General features: G+C 44.7%; 1 non-coding gene and 1 pseudogene across 1 annotated transcript; both read left to right on the top strand.

Moving 5' to 3' along the window:
• The first annotated feature begins 1,123 nt into the window (after positions 1-1,123).
• Positions 1,124-1,766, top strand: LOC112610181 (annotated as a pseudogene).
• A 1,985-nt stretch (positions 1,767-3,751) lies between these two features.
• On the top strand, positions 3,752-3,857 carry LOC112610421. The gene has a single exon (XR_003116331.1). It is a non-coding gene; the product is annotated as a U6 spliceosomal RNA (small nuclear RNA).
• Positions 3,858-21,489: the final 17,632 nt, after the last annotated feature.

Genomic DNA, 21,489 nt, shown 5'->3' with positions numbered 1-21,489 from the left:
GGCATTAAAAGGTCTTAAAAATCACTTCTAGAGGAGATAGAAAACATGTAACAAGTCTTCAGTCATTTGCAATAAATGAACAGAGAAATCAACAAGATCTTTGAAAAGAACTGCAGTCTCACTAATAATCATTATGTGAATAGCCCACAGCCTACCTAGCTCGAATCACAATCCTACCAGTGGTCACCACCTAAAGAGTGAGTTGTGTGCTCAAAAACAATTTTATTTATGTGCTTTCGGTGTTCCAATTGTATTTACATAATTAAATTTCATTATCTCCAAAGCCAAGGTCATCTTCAGTCTAATCCTTGCCTGAATTATCCGAAGACTCTACCATTAACAGGTTTTTCCTCCATTTGTGAAGCAAAAGTGCGCGTGTTAATAGACACTCACAGCCAAAATCTGACCTTGACCCCACCCAGCTGGCCAAAAACAAAGAGACAGATGGAAAAATCTAAAAATCACCTTTTTGTTTGTAGAGAGTGTAAACAACCAGTAACTCGTCAGGTGGGTGATGCTTCTCCCCAAGGGCATCAATGTCATTTAGCCGTGGGCATGGCCAAGGTACTGAGGACTCAAAGATGACCTTGATGATGACAACAAGGACGCCGTGTCACAAGGCATCTGGGCCAGATGTGAAACTTTAGCTGATACTCATGGGAGTCCAGGTGAGGAAACCTGCAGCCAAGGCGGTCAGGAGGCACTCGGCAAGGGGTGCAGGAAGAGGGGCTTTGATGGTGGCTGTTTGCCAGTCGGTACAGAGCATTTCTGCATTTTAATAATTCCAACGGCCTTTCCATCTGGCAGCAGCCATCCAGTAAGCCAAGATGGGTACACACAAGGACACCCAGGAGCCATGGAGGAAGAAGCAGTCTGATATAATGCAGCTTCTTCTGAGGGATACAAGGCCAAGGAAGCTTACAAGAGCACCAGAAGAAAAGGGGCTAAGGACAGGTCCTGGGGATTCCGGCTTGTAATTGTTTGGGTAGCCCACAATGTGTGCTGAGAAGACTGCACTTTCTTCTGAGAGATACAAGGCCAAGCAAAGTTTCAGGGCACGAGAAGACTAAAGGAGTTTTCAGACTAGTGGATAGACATGTTAGCAAAAAACTGTAATACCGTAATGGGTTGTTTAACTGGACCCGTTTCAGTAAAACCCTTTCAGTCATTTCTCCTGGCCTCTAAGGAGCGTTTGGCAAAGACAACATTTCCATTCTTTCTGAAACATTCGCTTAGTGTGACTCTTTCTTCTGGGTTCTTTTCCATCCCTCAAGTCAGATACAAGGGGCATGGGCTGGGATAGAAGGCCAAGCCAGGTTATGTTATATATAGGATTCACATGCGCCGTGGTGGCCAAAAACACCCAGTTCCTAAGGGTGCAACTTACAGCAAGCCTGTCCATCCTGGTATTAACCAGCTAACGTTTGCTTGAAGCCTTGGGTTCATTGCAGAGGAGTGAGCTGGATGCCACTGTGGGCCTCTAAGAGGCCTGAATTCTCACTGCGTTGGTAAAGATTCCTCATACAAATTTGTTGAGGTTATCCTCATTGATACATTCCATAAAGCTGTCAGAAGAAATCCTGACATCCTGTGAATCACCACAGCAGTCCACAAGCACAGGGAGATGAATGGGCTGATCGCTGCAGGCTGAAAGAGCTGTGGCCTTGGAAAGGGCCGTAAGTTCCACTACACTGTTGGTGTTTCTCTCGTCGTGCAACTTGGAGAAGGCACAATACTCTCCGGCTCCACCGTTACCACTAATATAAACAATGTTTGTAAAACTCACACCTAAGAAACAATTTAGGACAGTCAAACAAAAAAACAAAAAAACCTCCAATGGCCATACCTCTTTGCACTTACTGATGGGCCAGCAGCCCAAGGCATACCAGCTCAGGCTATCGCACTCCTACCTATTTAACAGGTGAAGAAACTGAGGTTTAGTGAGATAAGATTTGAAGAAAGGCCCACAGCTAGTGGCAGAAAAACTGGCCATAGAACTCATCTCTTCGTTCTCAGATCCAGTGTTTTATTTTACGTCATCACTCATAAATTTCCCCTAGAACTGTTATGAGCATCCAAATACCTGTTACTAACGAGAATACGAAACCTGGGCTGGCTCAGCAATTGTACCATTAATAGACAGTCCCGTAACAATGAACATATGATCAGGAAGGAGTCTTCTCCTCCATGGAAAATCTGCAAGTTTTCATCATGGAATCATGCATTCTAACAAAGGCTGGTTCCAGGAAGAAGCAGGCAAATTCTGAAATACTCTCCCAGGGTGAACCCCCCTGCAGGTGATCCATCTGACTCCATTTCACCGCAGGGAAGATCCATCTCCGGGACTCTTTCACATGCCCAACATTCTAGGTATGAGACACGATAATTAACTGCATGTTCTGATAAGCTGGCTGACAATTAAAGCCGAGGTTGCTAAGCAGTTCTGATAACAATTACCGATGTGGTTTTCATATTTTGTGACAAGGGTCTAAAAAAGCAGCATATTATGATTCCTGGTGGATGAAGCCCCTGCTAGTCATGTTTTAATTATTAACTTAATTATATGGATGAAGCAGTAGGTGGTAATTTAGTTCCTTCACTGACACTTAATTCTCACTCACTCAGCCACCAGGCTGGGAGACTCTTCAGAAGCAGTTTGTTTTAAAAATTCATTCTAGATATATCCAGCAGTATCAGGGCTCTACCACCATGTGTCCCTCTGAAACAGAGGCAGGAATGGGTAGGAGGGTGGGTGGGAGAAGAAGTGATGTGTCCTGGTAAACTGCCATGATCTGGATACACTAAAATGAGCTAGCTATGGGAGACCTGGCCCAGATGAGCACTGGCTGTGAATATGAAGCTGAATATGCCAAGCACGGTGTTAAAACAACACACTTTCCTCCTTAAGTCCAAAAGTTATTGGGAGAATATAAAGAGTGAATAAGAGGCCAGGCACGGTGGCTCATGCCTGTAATCCCAGCACTCTGGGAGGCCAAGGCCAGTAGATTACTCGAGATCAGGAGTTCGAGACCAGCCTGGCCAACACAGTCAAACCCATCTGTACTAAAAGTACAAAAAATTAGCTGGGCATGGTAGCGGATGCCCGTAATCCCAGCTACTCAGGAGACTAAGACAGGAGAATCTCTTGAACCCAGGAGGTGGAGACTGAGGCCAGCTGAGATCATGCCATTGCACTCCAGCCTGGGCAACAAGAACGAAACTCCATCACCAAAAAAAAAAAAAAAAGGAAAATGAATAAGAGATTGGGAAGATTGTTCTGGGCTCCCCACTTAAGAGTGGAGGATGCGGACTCAAGGTTTTTAGAGAAAACATTTTTTGTTCCCGTGGCCTTTCTAGAGTTTTGCATGTTCTTATTTTTCAGAAAGAGCCACTCCGTTTCCCTTGGAATGTTAGTGGAATCTATTTAGATGTGATACTTCCCTGATCTCTGCTTGCTAGACCAAACAGGGAAGGACCTGGTGTAATGGACAAGGAAAAAAGAAAGATCACGAGGAAGAGTTATGATCTAGAGAAAAATATACCCCCAGGGCTGTTTCCTAAGCCCACATGGTTGGGAATGTGGTCAACTTCAAAGGCAACTCAGGAAGCCACATAGGATCCCAGCCATGAGGCATAGACCACTGAAGCCAAGATTGGGAGGTATGGCTTAACGCTTAACCCAACCAAGTAGAGGCTTAAGCTACTGATTGCGTAGTACCTCAGTTAAGATTGGTCTAAAAAATTAAGTCATGTACTCACCTTGGCAGCACATATACTGAAATTGGAACGATACAGAGAAGATTAGCATGGCGTCGGTGCACGGATAACAAAAAACTTGTGAAGCATTCCATACTTTTAAAAACAAAAATATAAAAATAAAGTTTAAAGGTTGGATCAGGATAGACATGTATATTTGTGACTTTCACAAGTAGAAGTATCCATATATGTGAACGTACTTAGCAAACATGGATCACACGATGCTTTTCACTGTTTTGTTTTTTGAGATGGAGTCACTCTGTCGCCCAGGCTGGAGTACAGTGGCATGATCTCGGCTCACTGCAACCTCTGCCCCAGGTTCAAGCGATTCTCCTGCCTCAGCCTCTGGAGTAGCTGGGATTACATTTTTTTGTCTTGTTTTGTTTTGTTTTTTCAGTAGAGATAGAGTTTCGCCATGTTGCCAGGCTGGCCTTGAACTCCTGACCTCAGGTGATCTGCCCCCGCTTGGCCTCCCAATGTGCTGGGATTACAGGCATGAGCCACCACAGCCAGCCCTTTTTACAGTTTCGTAAACTGTGTTTTTGTGTTCACTTAACAGTATATCACGTACATCTCTATAAATAACGTTCATCATTTTGTCACTCAGTAACATCATCATTTTAAAATGGTTTATTTTGTCATTTAGTGAATACATAGTCTTAAAAGATATTTTATTAATTTTCTATTGTGGGACATTTGTTTCGAATTTTTCGCTATAAATCACAGTGCAGGACAGAACTGCCATCTTTTCCCACTGGCCTGAGGCATTGCTGTTATCACATCCTAGTTCCCACACATACATGAGTTCGTTCTGGACTCTCTGCTCTGTTACATTTGTCCTTCAAGCTATTTACACACCATCCCCATATTGTTTCAGTTATTATAACTTTGCCATGTGTTTCCCTGCCCCTTCAAGCTTCTGATTTGTATTTTTAAATGTCTGTGCTATTCTCTTACATTTTCTATTTCAGGTGCATTTTTTTCTTCAGTTTGAAAAACTCCATGAAATATCCCTAAATATCTTAAGGGAATTGCTTTATAGTTATAAATTACTCTGTGTAGAACTGACCATTGGGACTTCCCACCAGGAACACAATGTGTCTCTGTTTATTCACATCTTCCTTTGTGGCTTTCTGGACAGTTTCACAGCTTTTCTTCATATCGAAAGCCTGTATTTTCTAATTGACTACTCCTAGTATGTAAAAATGCTTCTGAATTTTTGAATGTTACTTTTTTATCCTCTCATTTTTTTTCTATTGAAGTGTTTGCCTTTTTCTTAGTAGTTCAGGTATTAATTAGACTTTCTCAGGCTCTGAAGAAGCAGGTTACCTGTGGTGATGGGGTGGATGACCACCTGCCCATACCCAGGTGTGATCACTGCACTGTGATCTTAAACCAGTCACACCATCTTTCCACTCCAAAGTTTCATCATCAATAAGATGATACATTTCTCCATTCCTCTCTCAGAGAAGTAGCAAAGATCAAGTCTGCAAGCACCTTCTTAATCCACGTTGCCCGACATGGTAGCTACTAATGCTAAGTGACTGTTTAAATAATTAATGAAAAGTAAACAAAATTTAGAATTCAATTTTCACCTACGGTCCCTTTGGTCACCTTCCAAGTGCTCATAGCCACATGTGGCTAGTGGCTGCATTTTGGACAACACAGAGAAAGGATACTTTCATCACTGTAGAAAGTACGACTGGATGGCCCTGTGGAAAGCCTGGTGAAAGTACAAGTTAGGTTATTATTGCTGCTGCTGGAGGTTGGAATTCTCATATATACATGAGGAGAGGCACTCATTCACACAGGCCCACACTCCGGCATCCATGGGGGCTGCCTAAGCCCTCACAAAAACACTCATATTTCATCACTGTATCTAAAGCAGTCACAAAGCAAAGAAAACATAAATTAAACCCTTGAAAAACAGGAGCAAGGGTCAAATCATTGGGTGCACTATTTTCCATAAATGTCATTATCTAGACTGCAGATAGCTTCATGAACCTTCTAATTACAGAAGCAAAAAAAGTACTATTTTCTATGAAGTTTCTCATTCGCATTAGCCATTTACAAAAAAAGACATGGTATCTTCTAAACTCTAGCATCCTTTATTCATAGCCTGCAATACAGGACTTAGGGCTGTGAGCAGGACGGAGCAAAGAGCAGCCAGAGGAGAGCAGCAGGAGCCTAAAGCCTGCTCAGAAGGTGCCTGGATTTCTCTGGCACGAGGCAAGAAGAAGACAGTGACGAATAACAGGCGCTTCCCCCACCACAGGACTTAATAAAGCAGCAACTGAAAATAACAACAGCAAGAGCAATAATATCAACCATTTACGACATTCCAAGGCTCATGCTCAAGGCCTTATACACTTTACTGCATTAACTCTTGCCAAAAGACCAATGAGGTAGGTATTTGGTATTATTCCAGTTTTACAGATGCAGAGGCTAAGTTCGTAGAGGTTTAATAACTTACCTGAGGTCACTCAGGAAAGAGTTCAGAGTCACGGATCGAATGGAAGTATGCGTGACTTGAGAACCTATGTTCCTAATTGTCAGGTTTCTCGTCTTTGGTCAGGATGGTCCTAAATGGGAGATTTGATGCTGCCTGCACAGGAATGTTTGGGCCCTGGTTCCATCCCCCATTCTTCTCAACCTTGGCTCCATCCTGAACTACAAGGGCCTCACATGGTATGTGGACATCCCAGTCTGTACATCCAACTCCATCCACTCCTCTCCCATCTCCTATGAGTAGTCCCCATGCAGGCCCTGGAAGTGGGCTCAAGGCTAGTTGTACAAGGATCTCAAGTACCCAGAGTAGGGTCTAGTGGGGAAGAGGATGGTCCCTTAGTCCCAAGACTCCCCTATAGGGAAGGGCAAAGCTGAAGGAGGATCAAAGGAGGGTCCTCTGAAGACACGTTACTCAAAGTTTGGTTCTGGGACCAGCAGCAGCAGCATCACCTGAGAACTTGTTAGAAATGAAAATCTGGGGGCCCTACCCCAGACCTCTTGAATCAGAAACTCTGGGATGAGAGGCAGCAGTCTGTGTTTTGTTAAGCTCTCTAGGTGATTCTGAGGCTAAGTTTTAAGGTATATAGAGCTTGGATATTGGACCCTCCAAACCTCATGTTGAAATTTGAACCCAATGTTGGTGATGGGGACTAATGGGAAGTGTTTGGGTCATGGAGATAGATTCCTCATAAAGGGTTTGGTGCAGTCTTGGTGAAAATGAGTAGTTCTCACTCTATAGAGCTGACTGTTAAAAAAGAACCTGGCACCTCCCTCATCTCTCTCTTGCTTCCTTTCTCACCATATGATCTCTACACATGCTGGCTCCCCTTCCCCTTCCACAGTAAGTAGAAGCAGCCTGAGGCCCTCCGCAGATGCAGATGCTGGCACCAAGACTTTTATACAGTCTGCAAAACCATCAGCCAAATAAGCCTCTTTTCTTTATAAATGATTTAGCCTCAGATATTCCTTCGTAGCAACACAAATGGACCAAGACAGCTTGAGAACCACTATTACACAAGTGTGATCCAAGATCAGTGGCATCAGCATCACCGAAGAGCTTGTGAGAAATGCATATTCTGGGCCTCCCCACAGACCTGCTGAATCAGAATTGATGAGGGCCCAGCCCAGCCATTTTTGTCTTAGTGTCCTCTCCACGTGATTATAAGCCCTGCCCAAGCAGAAACACAGCAAATTGCAGAAATCACAGGGAGGGCTTTGAACTTCCATAGGAAGTTCAAAGAATAACCTCACCTAGATTTCAAGAAGCAAGTAGACTCAAGGTCATTTTAGAGCTTTCAAAGTCACAAATTATCTTCATATTTGGAGACACTCAACCTCACAGCGTATTAAACGTAACAATCAAAATATGCCCACATTGGACATAATTTATATATGACAATATAACCATGCACTGAATTTTAGTGGACTCAATGACTTAATGTTACTTTGGAAAATATTTTGTTAATATTTTCTTTCTGAGCTTTGGAGAGTTTTTTATAAAGCCACAATTACTTTTGTAGGCCCTAGTGAAGTTTGCAGAGCTCTGGCACAGGTCTGTTACCGAAGTCATCTTTCTGAACTGGATGTAAACAGATAAGAGTGTGTGAAAGTCACTGGCTTGGCGAATGCTGGAGACAGGTTCCAGGATTGCGTCCTCTGTTACTTTAGAGGGAAAAAAGCAGGACATTGTAGCCATTTAATTTCGTTGTTATTCTTTGGACAGGAGTGCAGTGCACTGCAAACACTGGCTGAAATTGTCTAATCCATTTTGAGAACCTCACTAGGGAGGACCGCTTAAATCAAACAGGTCCACAGAGAAATTAGTGTGAAAGGACAACTGAATGTCAATTAAAACCAGTGACTGGCGTTGCAGGATGGGATTTGGATTTTAAGGGCTAAACAGAAAAAAATGTCCTTCCTTTGGGGTTGTAATCCACGGCAGCAAGTCCTCCTCCTAGGCCTCAGTAAGATTCTCAGCAAAACAAATGACCTCATTAATTAAATGGGTTAGTACTCTCACCACGCTTTCCTTAATTGTTATTCTGACTTTCGGGAGAGGCATTTTCAAGCCAAATTGAACACCCAGAGCCTCCAGTAATCAATGCCACAATAAGCCCTGTGTGCTCTGAAAGCGATTGCAAAGATGTGCCCACAGCTTGCCTCCATCTGCTGAGGCTCCCCATGTGAGCCCAGTGCCTAAGTGTCCTACCCAACTGGCTTTGTCCTCCAACCCAACTAGAAATCCGGGAAGTCCTTCATCATCATTCTCTCCCTACAGAAGACATATTATTTTAATTTGAAGATATACTCCATTTCCATTTTATGTATTGAATACATAGTATGTGAATGTCTTTGATTCTGTGCTAAGTACAGGAGGTAAAGGAACAAACATCATAGGCCAAAATCACTGTTCCATGGGGCTTTTATTCTATTTGGTGAGTTTCTTCTACAACCTTGAGTGCTGCTTGTTTTGTGTGAGATGTCCCTTTTCTGTTTTGTGCTACCCGACATGTATCTGTGTTGCATTTGAGGATAGTGACATTTTCATATAAATTTCTTTCCCCAGTGCCTAGGACTGTCTGACACATAGCAGATACATTAATTAGGAATTGGTTATATTTGTTTGTAAGTAGAATTTGGTTATAGGTGACAGAAATCCTCCCCTTCCCCCAAAAAAACATGCAGTGGCTTAAATCAGATAATGATTTTTTTTTTAATCATTTAGTTCAGAAGTAGAAGGTCCTGGGCTGTCCTGGCGGCTCCCACAATATCCTCAATGCTCCAAGTTCCTTTTATTACTGGTTTTACTCTTTTTACTGCTCAGTTCCACCCACAAGACTTCTTTATTGTCCTCAGAGGGCCACTGTAGCAATAAAAGTGGCACTCACAGTCCAGACATTAAGAAAGCAGAAGGTGTAAAGGAAAAACAAGCCAGGCATTTAGGAGGTGCTCCTGGAAGCCCCAACTGCATCTTCTCCTGGTATTTCATTTTCCTGAACTACGTCCAAAACCACATCCTTCTTTAAGAACGTGGTAATTTTTAAATGTTTCCACTTGGATAAACCACCTTCTGAGAAGTTTTCTCCCCTTGAGTGCATACTGTATTTAGTGACTTGCTTCTAATACACAGAATGTGGCAGAAATGATGGTGTGTGACTTCCGAGATTAAATGATAAGTGATACTGTGACCTCTTTCTAGGATCACTCATTCTAGGGAAGCAAGTTGCCATGTTGTGAGGCCAGGCAAGCAGCCCTGTGGAGACGTTCATACATGGAGGAACTCAGACCCCCTGCCAACAACCCACATGAACGTCCCTGACCCACTGAAGCTAGGAATGAGCCACCTTGGAAACAAGTCCACAGCCTCAGTCAAGCCTTCAGATGAGTCGGAGACCAGGTCAAAGTCTTGACCACAACTTCATGAGTGACCCTGAGCTGAAAACATCAGCTAAGCTGTTCCCAAATTTTTGACGCATGGAAACAATGTGAGGTAACAAATGTTTCTTGTGCTAATCTGCTAATTTGGGGGATACTTTGTTACACAGCCTTAGATCACTAATACAAAGGGAGAGTGTGAAATATTAATTTTGGTCATCAATGTGGCAGAGACTACTAGTTTTCCACAAAAATCTACTTATCCACAAAAATCTATTATTAATTGTAATTCTTTGAGCACATAGCTAGACTATATTTCCACTCTTTCCTTTCAGGTAAGTGTGGTCATGTGACTAAGTGCTCTCAAATGGAGTATGAAAAAAAAGTGATATATACCACTTGTAGGCTTGGCCAAAAAGACCTGCATATGCTCCTCCAAACATTTCCCCTTCCAACTCAACTTTTCTGTTTCTGCCAGCTCAATGTAGACAATAAATGACAAGGCCCTAGGAGACAGCAGAGCCACAGATGGAAGGAGCCTGGGTCCCTGAGTAATCCAGTAGAAAAGAGCTGCCTTGACAAGGTGAAGACATGCCAAAGGTTACTATAAGAGCATGAAATAAATTTCTATTATGTTAAGCTACTGAAATATTGAAATCCTTTTGTTTTCTTTTTTTTTTTTTTTTTTTTTCTGAGATGGAGTCTTGCTCTGTCACCCAGGCTGGAGTGCAGTGGCGTGATCTTGGCTCACTGCAACCTCCGCCTCCCAGGTTCAAGCGATTCTCCTGCCTCAGCCTCCCAAGTAGCTGGGATTACAGGCAAGCATCACCACGCCTGGCTTATTTTTGTGTTTTTAGTAGAGACAGGGTTTCCCCATGTTGGCCAGGCTGGTCTTGAACTGGAATCCTTTTCTTATCTTAGCCTAGACTGTTCTACCAAATATAGAAATACTTCTGCCACCCCACCCCCACCCCCTGCTAAAACTGCCACTGTTAGAAAGAAAGAGAGATTGCAGGTGAACCCTAGAAGTCTTAGTCTCAGGAATAGTCCATGGACAAGTATATACGGCACCTCCTGGCTGGTGCACAGAGGGAGTTCTGTCTCTGAGACTGTTCAAGGCACTCTAAAGTGGGCAGCATGATCAGAGTCCCTAGACCCTGCCCTCAGGAGATCATGTTGGTATCTTAAGAAAGTGAGGAGGGGAATTGGATCTTGGGGGAGAAGGAGGTGAATTGCAGGCCTGATCCTACCTCATTATCACTGCCATAGGCACCAAACACTAATATCTAACTCGGGCTATCTCCACCCTGGGGTGTCCCTGCTCCATCAAGAAGTGTGCAATCTGCCCATGTCCATCCCTATCTCCTCCTTGGCTTACCTAGACATATTTCTTCCTTCACCCTTGCTTGGACATTTTCACCACTGTACTGTTATCCTGAAACCTACATAAGGCTACCTAAGGGCACCTAAAGAAGGACACGTCTCTGGTATTTCATTCATTCATACATGGAAGCTAACATTTACAAAGACTCTATTATGGCTGATCACAGCCTATAAGGCGCAGCAAGCTCTGGCCCCTGCTGATGATTCCAGTTTTATCTGAGCCACTCCTGCCTGGCTTTCTGACCTCCTGCCAAGTACCCCTCCTAAGTCAGTCTTAACCAGGCTCAGAGCCTCCCCCTGCTAACGGGATACCAAATGCCAAGACCTTAGCTTGTAGGTCTCTATTGAAATGGTCCCTGCTCTGGGATGCCTCCATATACTCCATGAACTAGGTCAAGTCCTCCCATGGTATAGTCTTATAGCTCCTGTACCTCTTCTTTCTAATCACTATTGAGTAATTACTGTCATAACGACCTATTTAATGCTTAGCTTTCTCACTGTCTGAATGCTTGGTAAGAGCAGAGACTATGTATCTCTGATTTTCCATGCAACAGAAGAATCCTGGAGCCTGGTAGTAGGGAAACATTTCTTGAATGAATTCATGTGCTACAAACAGGGAGGCAGGGGCTGAACCTCTTGCCCTGGAGAAGCTAAACTGACTAGAAGGGAAGGAAGCATGTAGACAAATAAACTTATATTTGATGAACTATTTATCCCTTGGATTGGACTTAAAGGTAGCGCTTTTCTCAATGAATCTGACTTTAGGAAAGCTGTGTTACAACGAAGATCACTCAATAGCCACAGCTCCAGGGAAGCCTTTCTGGACTGATCAGGGAAGAATTCATAGCCTTTCTTAAATGCCACTCGGACTGAAAGGAACTTGTTCTTATTAATTCTTATTAATTGTAATTATTCACTCACCCTTCCCCATCCCAACATATACTTAGAGATACAGCAGAGGTCCAGTGAAGGTGCCTCACTAACTTCTAATTTGTACAATTTGTCAGGCTCATCTATGACTAATGGTGGAATCTTCAAGAAATCATGATGCATATCCTCATTTTGGGGAGAAACAGCAGAAAGGGACTTATCCATGGTGCTTACAAGTAGGAAACCATGACATGAGGGAATGAGTGAATAGAATATTCCAGTATTGTTGTTTGTGGCCATATAAAGCCTGCCCTGCCAATGCACTGTGGTATTCAAGGTTTTGAGAGATTCTGGACATATTTCTTTCCACTGCAAGTTACAGAAACACCCTTTTGAGCAGCTTAAACAGTAAGAATGTGGATTGTCTCATGCAAGAAGTACAAAAGTAAGCTAGCTCCAGGCTGAGATGATCTGCCTCCCAGTCTAATTCTCTGCAATTTTCTGAGCTTTGTCTGACACTATATGTCTCTTTTTCCTTGGCCAAGCTCCTTCTGTGGTCATCGACTGTCCCTCACACCCATGTTACTTTGAAACGTTATGAAGGTCTGAGCTCTTTCCACAGCTAAGATGCTGGTCCACCACTTTGTTTTTTTGAAGGAGCCTAATATTATTCCCTTTTGCAATTATAATGCCCACAATACTCCAAAGAGGGAATTCTGTGTTCACCTCAGATCAAAAATGATCATAAGTAATTGGAATATAACCTCTACCGATGAGGACCCTTCCACAGGGTGGGTTCACTGGTATTCTTCGTTAGAACCACCCTCGTTGAATCCAAAGATGTACTTGGGCCCTGCCTCCTGAAAAGCCATGGTGGACTGGCCCAGCCACTAAAAAGAATGAAAGAGCATGTCACATGGATGATAGAAAGAAAAAAACTCTTAACAACAGAAAGGCCTTCTCTCCACCATCATCCACGTCATTCCCCTCCACCACCCCGACACTGGGAAAGGATGTCCTGAGTTGAGAGAATGGAAGAGAATCATGGTATGCATTATTTTGCTTGGGTCATCATAACAAAATACCACAGGCTGGGCGATTTAAACAACAGAAATTTATTTTCTCACAGTTCTGGAGGCTGGAAGTCCAAAATCAAGGTGCCGGTAGGATTGGTTTCTCCTAAGTTCTTCTCCTTAGCTTGCAGTCAGCAATCTTATCCCTGTGTTCTCACATGGCTTTCCTCTGTGTAGGCATGCTCCTAGTGCCTCTTGTTCACCTAAGGACACCCATCCTACTGGATTAAGGCCCTTATAATCTTACTTAACCTTAATTACCTCTTTAAGAAATACAATCACATTGGGGGTTACAACAGCTTCAACATATGAATTTGGGGGTGGGGCATGCTTAACACATAACAAAGGGTAAGAAGAAAACACAGACATTGGTGTTTTCCCAAGACAGGGGCCCTGCAACCCACTCAGGCCTGGCCTGAGGCCCATATGGATGAATAACTCAGTTGCATCTTGGAAAAAGTACAGCAAAGAAGAACACATTTCTTCTCCAAGTGGAGTTCCAGAAAAGAAGCAGGGAAATGACCAGATCCTAACGAGAGGGAACTGTTTATATCTCTAGAGAAATATCACTTCCAATGGCTGCTCAGCAATTCTTTGTGCCCTGAGGCAGTATGGAAGCAGTAGAAGGATTTCTGAGGACCAAAAATGGGTAGAAATAGAGATGAGAGTCTCCAACACTGGAAAAGCCATAAAGATGGGAACCAGCGGAGGCTAAGCAGTGACCTGTGTAGTAGCAGCAGCTATGGTTGACTTGAAGATCAGACCACTACCAGTACCACCATGACCACCATCACCACCACCAACACACCCACCTCTACCAATACCATCCACATTCATCACTATCACCAAAACCAAAGCTAATACATCCAGCAACAACAGTGCTATCATCAGCACACTCACCAACACTACAACTACCACCACAATCATGACTCTCCTCATCATCACTGCCTTCATCATCACTGCAACCACTTCTACCTCTATCAGCTCTACTTTCACCACCACAGCCTGCATGGCCTCCAGCCTTTAACTTTACTGCCTCCACGACCTCCACCACCATCACCTCTATTTCCACCACCACCATCACCTCCATCTCCACCATCATCTTCATTTCCACCACCACTATCACCTCCACTTTCACCACCACCACCACCACCACCACCACCACCTCCATCTCCACCTTTACTTCCATTTCCATCACCACCACCCTCTTCACCATCAAATCCACTCTTCCACTGCCATCACCACCTCCATTTCCACCATCATCTCCATTTCCACCACCACCATCTCCACCAATACCTCCTCTTCCACCACCAGTACCACTTCCATCTCCACCACCACCACCAGCACCAACATCTCCACCATCACTTCCATTTCCACCACCACCTTCATCTCCATCATCACCTCTACTTCTATCACCATCACCACCACCTGTTACCTCCATCACTTTTCTTTGGCTCCTATATGTCCTTCAAGGCTCATCCTAACCATCAACCTTCACTTGATTGATTGATTGATTGATTGAGACAGGGTTTCGTTCTCATTGCTCAGGCTGGAGTGCAGTGGTGGGATGTCTGCTCACTGCAACCTTTGCCTCCTGGGTTCAAGTGATTCTCCTGCCTCAACTTCCCAAGTAGCTAGGACTACAGGTGTGTGCCACCGCACCCGGCTAATTTTTGGATTTTTTTGTAGAGATGGGATTTCTCCATGTTGGCCAGGCTGGTCTCGAACTCCTGAGCTCAATTGATTCGCCCACCTCAACCTCCCAAAGTGCTGAGACTAACCATTACCTTTTTGAGGAAGCGTCTCCCATCACCACCCTATGCCAATCCTCCTTTGTGTTTTCTTTTTTTTAGACAAGTTCTTGCTCTGTCACTCAGGCTGGGGTGCAGTGGTGCCATCTCGTCTCACTGCAGCCTCGACCTCCTGGGCTTAGAGTATTCTCCCACCTTAGCCCTTCAAGTAGCTGGGACTACACATGCGCACCACCATGCCTGGCTAATTTTGAGGGGGGTTTTGTTTGTTTGTTTGTTTGTTTGTTTGTTTTCTGTAGAGAGAAGGTTTCTCCGTGTTGCCAAGCCTCTCCTTTGTATTCTCAATTGCACAGCGCCGACATGGCTGTATTGAACAGTTTTTCCTTCTGGATTGGAATTGTTTATTCAGTTGCCTGTCTTTGCACATAAATTGTATAGCTCTTTTTATTTCCAATGCCCAACCTAAAACAGTGTCTGTCATATAATCTATATGATCAATATTTGATGGTAAGATGCATACATGACTACTTGAGTCTTTTAAATTATTTAAAAGCTAGTAGGTCTTAATTATTTGGCATTTTGAAATTGCAGTGAATATTGCTGTGAGATAGTATTTATTAGCAATGCGTGAGATTCGATTTTCTAATTTCCAGTCCACTGTGAATTACCAGGCCAGAGACAAATAGCGAAGGAGTAATTGAAGTCGACTTCAGATAGCAGCACTGCTTCATCTTCACCACTAGGTGGCAGACGCACCCCAAGAGGAGGCCCCCTCCGCCCTCAGCCACAGCCCCGCGCCAGGGCGCCGCGTCCCACCCAGCCCCGGCTCCTTCCTGGAACTGACGCCCCCTGAGGAGGGGGAGGTACCAGCAGATAACGATTGCCCAAGAAAGATGCTCCTTCCTCCGCCACTCCCACTCCTACTTCTTGTAAACTCCACCAGTCCCTTCATTCTTCAAGTCCCCACCTCCCCGTCCCCACCTCCCCATACACAATTCCCCTCGCTTTAGCGCTCCAGGCTCCCCGCGCAGAGCCCAGCGGGCTGCTGTCTCTCACATTACTGCTGAATTATATGCACCGAGAAAGAGAAGAGCCCCTGGAGGCTCCCCACAAGGACATCTTGAGAATTGTCTGGTGTGTGAGGCTGCAGTAGACAGAAGGAAGAGAGACAGGAACAAGGAGAACCTTTAGAAGAGACAAGAAGAGAGAGAAAAAGCAAAGCCGGAGGGAGCCAGAGGTTAAGGATAACGCCTTAGATGCTGTGTAGCCTCAAGACAGCTAGCTGCCGGAGCCCAGCCAGAGTCACCTGTATTTCGGTCTCTCAAAAGAGCCAAGAGGACCAGACTAGCAGAGACTTAGGGTCACAGAATTCCATCTCCTTGGTCATGAGCCCTGATGGGAAGGGAAAGGAGGCAAAGACAAACGTAGTGGGAGGTGGAGCAGGTAGAAGATGGTGGCTCCTCCCTGGGCTGCCAAAGTTGAGTAATTGCTTTGCATAACTTTCCTGGGCCCTGGGTAAAAAAAAAAGGTTGGGGGGAAGAGGCTTCTTGCCATCCTTGGAAGGAGCCTAGAGTCTTGTGGGCAAAGGGGGCGTCCTCTCCTCCACCCCGACCCTGGGGCTGGAGCCCCTCCCTCCCAGCCTGCTTCCCCCTTACTTCCCCTGGCTTTGCATCTTGCTCTGTTCTTGGGCGCAATTTGAGAGGGGGCTGGGACCCACTCTGAGCATAGTTTCCAATAGTTTCCAAAAGTGGTGGTGTTTTCTTTCGGCTTGCTGTGTGCTTGGTTAGGATAATGAGTTACCTAATGGTTATTAGACTATAATAAAAAGATACCAAAACAAACAGTGCAAGACAAGGATGTCAACATAGGCACCTCTTTGTTAGGCTTGTCACCGACTGCCAATGCTGCCAGCCCACCCTGGACTCTTTCCCTTGGTTAGAACCTCACTCCCCCTCTGCACTGGCATTGGCAAGAGATGCCCAGGGTCCTGTGGAAACTCCTGCCCAGGGCAGTCGCCTCCTCCGAAGTTACCCCGAAGGTTCCTATTTGTTCATTCCCCTGCCTTGGCGTGAGCGGGAAGGAGAGTGTAGCTGGGTTGCAAGTTCAGCTACTCCTGGGATCTGCTATAAAGAAAGTGACTTTATTCCGAAGCTAGCTTAGGGGAAGAAACACAGGCTTCCTCCTTAAGGGTACCGCTTCTCTTTTGGAAGAGAAAACAGGTGTTTAGAAAGGGATTTTGCATGAGTGGCATGCAGGGGAGGAAACAAGCAGGTGGGGGTCTGCGTAACTTCCGGTGCCTTATCAATATGTGCCTTATCTACCAGGCTGCCTTACCGGAAGTGGTCAAGTTGGTGCCATCGCAGGCAGAATTAGGCTGTAAAGTGGCCTTGTCTCTGGTGCTCTCCAGATGAAAGAGTTTTGTAGCAGGCATACTTTTGGTTGTAAATTGACTTTTGTCTCTCAAGGCAAACGCCTGGTGGCAAAGGTTTCCACTCTTGAGCTTTTAAGTAAGCACACAGTTGGATAAGCTTGCTCTCCAGGCAGTATCTGGTGAAGCAAAGGCAAAAGGTTATAACTGCATTTCTAAAGAGCTAAGTAGGAAGTGGGGCACAGGAGAAGAGGAGGAAAGAGAAAAAAAAAGGGAAAAAATAATTTAAAAAATTAACTTATCATCTCTTAGAAAATGAGAGTACTGGCCAGGCACGGTGGCTCACTCCTGTAATCCCAGCACTTTGGGAGGCCTAAGGCAGGTGGATCACGAAGTCGGGAGACCGAGACCATCCTGGCCAACATGGTGAAACCCCATCTCTACTAAAACTACAAAAAATTAGCCGGGCTTGGTGGCAGGCACCTGCAGTCCCAACTACTTGGGAGGCTGAGGCGGAAGAATGGCTTGACCCGGGAGGCAAAGGTTGCAGTGAGCCGAGACACGGGGCTGTACTCCAGCCTGGGAGACAGAGCGAGACTCTGTCTCAAAAAAAAAAAGAAAAAGAAAATGGGAGAACTCGGTTAGAAGGGGATGATGGTAATGACCATGGTATTCTGAGTCTTCTGGCTCAGTAACCAGTCCCAACATCACAAGGTAGAAGCAGACAGAAAACGTAGCCCCTAGCCCAATGGCATGTGGGTCAAGCCCTCAATACATTGCCAGATACCTTATGAATATTCATGTGACTGTTTATTCACCTTTGACTGGGCACCTCTCCTGGGCTAAGGCATTGTACTAGGATCCAGGGCCACAGTGGAAATTGAGACATGACCCTTGCAAGATGCAGGCAAGTGATAATGGCACCGTGAGGAAGTAGGCAGCCAAATCTGGAACGAGGGTAGTTAGCTCTAAGACAGAAGTCCTGTGTCTCCAATAAATAAATGTTACGAACAGAGAAGGAAAAGGCTGTTAGAGGCCAAAAGAAGTGCTGGAGGCAGAGCTACTAAACTAATCACTGGAACTTGCTGGGATCCTGCTTTGAAGAAACCCGACTCTAAAAGTGTGGTTTCGAGGCTGGGCATGGTGGCTCACATCTGTAATCCCAGCACTTCAGGAGGCCAAGGCAGGAGGATCACTTGAAGCCAGGAGTTCAAGACCAGCCTGGGCAACAAAGTGAGACTCTCTCTACAAAAAAATTTAAAAATTAGCCAGGCATGGTGGCGGGTGCCTGTGATCCCAGCTACTCGGAAGGCTGAGATGGAAGGCTCTCGAGCCCAGGAGGTCCAGGCTGCAGTGAGCCATGATCACACCACTGCATTCCAACTTGGACAACAAAGCGAGACCCTGTTTCAAAAGCAAGAAAAAAAAAAAAGGTGTTTTTGAGACAATCAAGGGAATGTGAATGTGGAATGGGCATTCACTTTAAGAATACTTCAACTTCATGTATGGTTATGATGGCACTGTGGTTATTATTTGAAAAAAGAAGGAAGGAAGAAGGAAGGAGGTCATCTGTTAGGGAAACACAACTCTGTTTGCAAGGCTTTACTGAAGAAGAGAAGTCTAGAATTTACTTTAAAATACTAAATGAAACAAAGTATCTTGACCAATGTAGGGGTTAGGGGTGCCACCCTGTGTGCAGTCAAAACTTCAAGTGTAACTTTTGAGTCCCACAAACTTAATTACTAATATCCTGTTGTTGACCAGAGGCCTTACTGATAAGATGAAGACTCAATTAACATATAAATGAAACAGTATCTACTCATATATATTTGTATTATATATAATTATATATCATATATATTATATATTATAATATATAATAAATATAAATATATATTTATAATACATTATATAAATATATTATTATATTATTTAATATATATTAATATATTATTTAACATATACTATCTTAAATATTATATATAATAAATATATAAATATATATTATAACATATTATAATATATATTATACATATATATATATATTTTTTTTTGAAACAGAGTCTCACTCTGTTGCCCAGGCTGGAGTGCAGTGGTGCGATCTTGGCTCACTGCAACCTCCACCTCCTGAGTTCACACCATTCTCCTACCTCAGCCTTCCAAGTAACTGGGACTACAGGCGCCCACCACCTCGCCCAACTAATTTTTTTTTTTTTTTTTTTTTTGCATTTTTAGTAGAGACAGGGTTTCACCGTGTTAGCCAGGATGGTCTCAGTCTCGTGACCTCGTGATCCACCCACCTCAGCCTCCCAAAGTGCTGGGATTACAGGCGTGAGCCACCACGCCCGGCCAGTATCTACTCATAGTTTATGCATTTATGACATATCTAATTTTTTCTTAATTTTTTCAATATTTCTAGGCTATGCAGTTCATATGTAGGTTTCTCCAAATTGTCACAAGTCTCAAAAAAGTCAATATATTTATGGAAGAAATATCCAGGCCAGGCATGGTGGCTCATTCCTTGTAACCTCAGCACTGTGGGAGGCCCAGGCAGGAGGATTGCCTGAAGATGGAAGTTCAAGACCAGCCTGGGCAACATAGCAAGACACCATCTCTGTAGAAAAAATGAAGTTAGCGAGGCATGGTGGCACGTGCCTGTAGTCCTAGTTACTCAGGAGGCTAAGGCAGGAGGATTGCTTGAGCCCAGGAGCTTGAGGCTGCAGTGAACTGGGATTGCACCACTGCACTCCAGCCTGGACGACAGCCAGACGCTATCCCAAAGAAGAAAAATTGCCAACATGTACATGGACCCTCGAAGTTCAAACTTGTGTTGCTCTCAAGGGTCAACCTTGTACATATACAAGGGAGACAAATGAAAAAGAATCAACGTTGATAATTGTTGAAGCTGTGATTGTGGAAGCTCATTAGGTAATGCACACACGTGTGTGTGTTTAAAATTTTTCCTAATAAACATTTTTTATACAAAAAAAAAAAACTATTCCAAGGAGTTTAGGGGATGCGAGTCAGGGACAGACAGACAATCATTAAGAAGTATAATAGAGCAGAAGAGTGAAGGCCCAGCGGCTGTGCAGGGCCGAGGCCAGACTGACTGGGTCAGCTAAATGAAGATAGGCCAGGTGCAATGGCTCATGCCTGTAATTCCAGCACTTTGGGAGGCTGAGGCGGGCAGATCGCTTGAGCTTTGGAGTTCAAGACCAGCCTGGACAACATGGTGAAACCCCATCTCTACAAAAAAAAAAAAAAAAAAAAGCAAACAAATTAGCCAGGCGTGGTGGTGCGCATCTATAATCTCAGCTACTGGGAGGCTGAGGAGGGAGAATCACTTGCACCTGGGAGTCAAGGCTGCTGTGAGCCAAGCACGCCAGTGCACTCCAGCCTGGGAAACAGGAGTGAGACCTTGTTTCAAAAATAAATAAATACGTACATACATTGCCAATGCCAGTGCAGAGGGGGAGTGAGGTTCTAACCAAGGGAAAGAGTCCAGGGTGGGCTGGCAGCATTGGCAGTCGGTGACAAGCCTAACAAAGAGGTGCCTATGTTGACATCCTTGTCTTGCACTGTTTGTTTTGGTATCTTTTTATTATAGTCTAATAACCATTAGGTAGCTCATTATCCTAACGAAACACACAGCAAGCCGAAAGAAAACACCACCACTTTTGGAAACTCTTGGAAACTATGCTCGGAGGGAGTCCCAGCCTCCTCTCAAACTGTGCCCAAGAACAGAGCAAGATGCAAAGCCGGGGAAGCAAGGGGGGAAGCAGGCTGGGAGGGAGGGCCCCCAGCCCCAGGGTGGGGGTGGAGGAGAGAAGGCCGCCTTTGCCCACAAGACTCTATGCCCTGGGAGGGGGGTGAAGCCAAATACAGAGAACACTGCAGAAGGAGACAGCCCACATGCACAGGGACAGGTGTTCCAAATGACATGCCACTGCCCAAAAGTGTTTACTAAGGAAACCAATTCATCTGGTTTGCTTGGAATGTTCATGGTTTTAGCACTGAAAGTCCCATATTTCAGGAAATCCATCAGTACCCAGTAAGCCTGGGTAGCTGGTCACCCTACCTGTCTCCTGCAACACTGGACTGGCCAGGTGAGGGGGCACAGCACTGAGCAGGAGCAGCTACAGGGTGGGGAGTTAGGGCACTCTGGATAAGAGGCTAAGAGCCATCCCCAGGCAGTGACCATCCCTGCTCCCATCCCCTTCAACACCACAGTTGCAGTAGTGGCCTCTTCAACCCGGGACACCAGAGTCAGCTGCCCAGGGACCATGATGGCTCCTCACACCTCCTCATCTGTCCTGCTAGGAAGGGCATCTGCAGACAGAACAGCTTCAACCCTGGACATGCTCTCCTCTGATGCTTGCTGCCCCTCCAATTTACATTTATACTT

This window comes from Theropithecus gelada, chromosome 16, assembly GCF_003255815.1.
Source record: "Theropithecus gelada isolate Dixy chromosome 16, Tgel_1.0, whole genome shotgun sequence".
NCBI lineage: Eukaryota > Metazoa > Chordata > Mammalia > Primates > Cercopithecidae > Theropithecus > Theropithecus gelada.
The sequence above is the reverse complement of the archived record's forward strand: the minus strand, read 5'-3'. Positions and strand labels throughout refer to the sequence as shown.